Consider the following 6,033-nt stretch of genomic DNA (forward strand, 5'->3'; position numbering starts at 1 on the left):
TATGGTTGCGGATATGGTTTTGTTGTGAAATATCCGTATCCGTATCCGAAAATATCCGAATACATATTGGTAATACTCTTACGATAGTTTTGATTCTTAGATTATGGATTTGTGGTTAATTTTGATGATCAAGATGTCTAATCTTAGCTTTTCAATCATAATGAACATATTAACGAACTCTTTTTGTATCACATGACTATATTTTTCTAAATACTATCTAGTTTTCTCATATCCTTTTTGTATCCACATGCATATCCGTTTATATATCCGCATCTATATCCGTAACCGTATCCGATTTTGGCGGATATGGATATGAATTTTTTTTACCGACGTATATCCGTATCCGTATCCGAGATGGGTAAGCGGATATGGATATGGTAAGTGTCATATCCGAGCCGTATCCGCTCCGTTAACACCCCTACCTATTTCTCTTCTTCGTTGCTTTGTTGAGAATGTTGTATGGTGTCCATTGCATAGTTGCGGAACTCGCAAGCCTGTTGAACGTTCTTGAATAATTGGTACATAATAAGGAGCGATCAGCTAGCAAATTATGGGGCTTGTTTTACATGTAAGAAGTCGGAAGGCTAATCCAACTCCTTAGTCCATCCAACACTCATATTTCAGTAAGTAAGCGTCACGGTATCTTGTCCGAACCATTTGTTGCCAAGAACATGAGCTGCATAAGCTGTATGAATAATGTGTGGGGTTTTCACCCAAATGTTAGGATTGGAGTGGATTCATAATTTCTTAGGATAAGGTACTACAGCAAATTTATAAATAGTGACTTAGGGCTGTTTGGTTGGTTTCTCGGAAACCAAAAGAAAAAGAAAATAGAGGAAACCATCATTATAAGTAGTTTCCTCCCATGTTATTGCAAAAAACTATGAGATGAGCCTCTCTAAGTAGGGATCACATCCATTAATCTGAGGATGTCAGTCATATCATCCTTCTACCTTGTTTCAAGGTGAAAACCAAACGAGGAATGTCTTACAAACACAGTTTCTCTGATATTTTCCCTTCATTTCTTGAGCTACCAAAAAGCTGTTTGTTTAGGTGTGAAATCCCTTGATTAGGAAAACAAAAAGCTAACACAGTAGGAATCCGTCCGATTTTGATGGTTTCAATTTCTTATTATTTCATTGGTACCCAATTTGGGTTTAAGAAACTTTGGCCCAAAACCAAAACGGCAGCCACGTAAGCAAGAATAACAAAACCCAAATCTGCTCTTTTGGTGTAGAAATGGGCTGGAAAGGGGTGAAAAAAAATATAAAAAAAATTAGGGGGTTGCTTTTTGGGTTTCCAACAAGAAGTTTTGGGGAACCTAAAGCTTACCGCCTCACTCTCTCTCTCGCACCCTTTTATCTTTCCTCTTCTCCTTCACTTTCTATTTGAAAAAACCCTAGATTGTTCTAATTCCACTTGCTATACTTCTGATCATAATGGGCCATAAAAAATAGAGTTATACGTACTGATTTTATTAGATCCGGGGAGATTGTGAGTGGATACTTCAACAAGGCCTTGGATGCAATTTGTCACTCACATGATCAGTACTTCAGGCAGGCACCAAATGAAGTACCCCCCTTGAGATTGCCAACAATCCTCTCTTTTAACCTTATTTCAAGGTAATGTTCATTACTTAAATAATTAAAGAAATGGATTTAGAAGTTTTATTAGAATTTAGACACATATGTGTCTTCTTATGGGATTGTATTGACATGATTGATGGAACACAAATTGACGCTATGATATCATTTAATATGGTGACATGTTTTAGAGGACGTAAATGTGTCACATAAAATGTCTTAGCAGCATGTACTCCTAATTAATTGTTTACGTATTATGTGCTAGCAAGATGAGAGAGATCCGCAAATAACTTTAGGATAGTACAAGATGCTCTAACTAGACCACAACCACATGGTTTGAGAGCTTACAAGGGTAAGTAAAAATTTAAAATGCATAATAAGATAACTATAACCAAATTATATATTATTGAGGACAAAATGTTTTTTTATGAACATTGTAGGAAAATATTATCTATGCAATGCTGCATATACTATGATGCCCAGATTTATCTCTCCATATCGAGGTATTCATTCATCTCAATGAACATAGAGGAAGAACACCAAATAATAGGATGGAATTGTTCAGTTTATGATACTCCAAGATTTGGTGTAAAATTGAGTCTACTTTTAGAATCTTGAAGAATCATTTTAAGACCATTACCCTTTCGAAACTCAAGTGGACATTGTATTAGCATGTTGTGTGCGTCAAAATTACATAGCAACTGTAGACCCAGATGATGATTGGTTAAATGAAGATGTTGAAGTAGAGGATAATGATGGTGAAATAGCAAATGACGAAGTTGACAACATTGTTGACTTCACATAAAATTTGACATAAGGGAGCAAACACATACTAGAAGTGAATGGAAGGCAAATAGAGGTGAGATAGCATTAGCAATGTGGACGGCGGTGGTGACCTAACAGAGACTGGAGATTGAGGAATGCTTGCTTGAAACATTTTGTGATGCACTTGTATTTCTTGCTTATTTATATCCACTTACGTGGTATTGTAGGGTACTTTATGTTTTTGTTATTTGAACTTCCATGTCTGGTACCTACTATCATGATGCGGTTAACATTGTTGCTACCTGCTATCATGGTGTGCTCTATGATGCGGTTAATTTTTTCGCTACTTAAATTGTTGGTACCAGCTATTATGGTATGCTTTGTGATTAAGTCCACTTTTGAAAGCTTTTGTTTGTAAAAACTGGTATGAAAAATCATATTTTTATGGTTGATATTGATGACTTATTTTTGGAATTTGTTGTCATTGATGTCAGTTATCAAACATGGGGTTTATGTATGGATTATGGAGGTATTAGGGTCCATTGATCTTCTTTGATGGCTAATCTCCCAATAGACTGCTGAACTTCCTACAAAACCGTAACACGTTAGAGGACTAGAGTTGGGTTCTCTGGTGCTTCCTCCGAGATGAAGCTAGTATTTGAGCTTGAGTGGAGAAGTAATATGGAGATAGTGTATTTTTTAGAAAGAGATTATTTACCCATGTGCTACAGACTGTCCCCTTATTTATAGTAGGTACAGAGAGAAATTTTGTAATTTTGACCGAGTCTAAGCAGACTGCTTAGTCAGCAGTTACTTTACATGTGTTGGCTATGTGTGACATGAGTCACCTTTATAATCAATGTGATGGCAACAGAGGAAATATGATGCTGATGGAGCCTGATGAGTCATAAAATATATAGGGGCTAGAGCAATGATGACTCTGACAATGCATTTAATGTGACGGTGACTGGCTGTTAGCATGGGGCTCGAGGATGACCGCCTTTCGACCTAGCATGGGGAGAGGGGTTGACTCGGCTTGGCGAGAATAGATAACTCGGCCTGGCGAGAAGGGACAACTCAGCCTGGCGAGAAGAGACGATTCGGCCTGGCAAGAAGGGACGTCTGTCTTAGCCTGACGAGAAGGGATGAGTTGGCCTAGCAAGAAAAGACGTCTCCTGGCGAGAAGGGATGAGTTGGCCTAGCAAGAAAAGACGTCTCCTGGCGAGAAGGGATGACAAGTACAGCCTTTTTAGTCGGCCTTGTAAGTTGTTGACTCTGCTTGGCGAGAAGGGACGACTCTTCTTTTGGTCTGTCTGCATTGAGTTGGGGTTGGGGTGTAGTCTGCTTGGTACATGTGTCAACAAGTTGAATGTGATTAATACCTGTTTATTTCTATGGCATAATAGTTGTGTATAGATATGTCTGAAGAGAATGGAACTCCTAATCTTAGTTATAGAAGGAATTCAAATGGTTGTGCTATGGAGTTCATGCAATATCAATCATCGTAGGCTTCATTCACACCCATTAGTAGTGTTGTGGGTTCATGCTATATTTAACACATTCCCAACTTCATGTATCCTACATGAGCTTGCTGATATGGGGTAAATAATAGCTAAAGTTATAAGCGCATAATTATCAAGTTATAGTATAGAAAAATATCAATCCCATAAGGAAGGTATAGGAAATAATCAAAATTGCTTCTTAAGATGTGTGTGTGACAATTGGGATTGATAGAAGTGGTTGTGGAGAGATAAAAAGAATGGTTGTGACTATATGGAAATAAAACAAAATTAGATTAAGAGGAGAGAAAGAAAAAGATGAAAAAATAGAGGAAAATAAAATCAAGAACAAATAAAGAAAATTTAAGAATAAAGAGAAAAATCAAGAAAGTAAAAGATAGAGGATCAATTAGAGAAGTGAGGAACCTATAATTGAATCCACTTGTTAATTTTATTTAGAAATTATGAACTATTCTCTTTTTATCAGATTTTACTTAAGATTTATAAAGTATAGACTATCAAACCACTTAATGAAAATATAACGTATCAAATTATCATCCAAGTAAGATTAACATTCATGAAAAAATAACAACTAGCTATTAATTCTACAATTCATAAGCATAACCTATCAAACCACTAAAAATAAGTGTAGATTATCAAATTCTTATTCTACCAATTAGTTCTCTAATTGATTACAATAAATGTGATTATTTTAAGCGCAAGAGAAAAATTCACAAATTATAAAAAAAATAAAACTAGTTTCATACAATTCTAGAATTCCTACAATAATTAGTTCCACATCTTAAAAATAAAAAAGATAAATCTAGACCAGAGAGAATAAAAGAAAGAGAAGGAAAATAAGAACTAACTATAATGAGGAACATAAGAATAAAGATTAAATATCTAAACTATAAACAAAAAGAAAAGAACATAAAAAGAAATCAAAACTATGCAAGAATATAAATCTATACTACAAAATAAAAAGGCAAAAAAATAATATAAAAATAAAAACACGAAAGTAAATCTACTCTACAATGCATCAAAATAAATTTAAAACAAGAAGGTTCTAACCCCTTGAATATCTAAAACAAGAAAAGAAAATATTACAAGAAAATAAAATATAAAAGAGAATATTTACATTGCAAGAGGGTTCTAGCCTCTTGAAAGCAAACATTCACCTTCATCTTCATCTTCATCTTCATCTTTATCTTCATCTTCATCATCAAATAAAGGGAAGAAAAGAAAAATAAGAAGAGATAAAAAATTCTTTTATTAATTGCAATAAAGTTATAATTTTTGGAAGGTCTTTTCAATTAAGAGTAACCCTCCTCTCCAAATAGAATTTTTACATAATTTTTCACGCTCATACTTCTCACCTTCTACCCTATTCAAGCCTACAGTAAGCAACAAGAACCATTGGATTTTACTTCGGCTCTAAGGATTAAATCTTAGCCACAAAATAAGTTTGTTACGAATCAATTAGTCTGTCAATCGATTAACCAATCGGTTGACCAACTAATTAAAATTTTAAAATTCTAAAAATGCATATATCTTGGTCTTGTTAAGATAGGCAATTTTTATATATTATATATTAAATTCCACCTTTCGGATTGGGAGGCATCATTGTTTCTTTGTGGCTAATCATCTTGAGCATGATTTTAACTTGACTTCTTTTTATATTGGATCCTTACTTCTTCGGCTTCTGTAAATCGCTTGTCTTGATCCTGGTCTTCAATAGAAAGTTAAAAAATAAGGAAATTTGAGTTCTCTTTCAGCTGTTATTCATTAATTCTTCATTAGCCTGCAAATTAATATAAAACATATTACTAATGAAATATTAATTTAAATAAGTATGAAAATATAATAAAAATGTGATTATCAAATACCCTCATACCTAAACTTTTGTTAGTCCTCTAGCAAAGAAAGAAAAGGAAAAGGAAAAAAAATCTTAGCTCACTTTTGCAGAAATCGCAGTTGCATTTAGCGTATACAACAAACCTTTAAACTCCTAGGTTACCTTGGAGGACGAGTTGTAGTCTGATGAGAGTTTACAATGAATATACCCACAAAATTCGGTTAACTTATCAATTTAAAAAAGTTAGTGAATAATTAATTTAATTGATATATTTAAACATTCTAATTAAAGCTAGTTTTTACTCAAGAAGATATTTATATAACTCTAAGGA

Source organism: Asparagus officinalis, chromosome 8 (assembly GCF_001876935.1).
Source record: "Asparagus officinalis chromosome 8, Aspof.V1, whole genome shotgun sequence".
Taxonomy (NCBI): Eukaryota; Viridiplantae; Streptophyta; class Magnoliopsida; order Asparagales; family Asparagaceae; genus Asparagus; species Asparagus officinalis.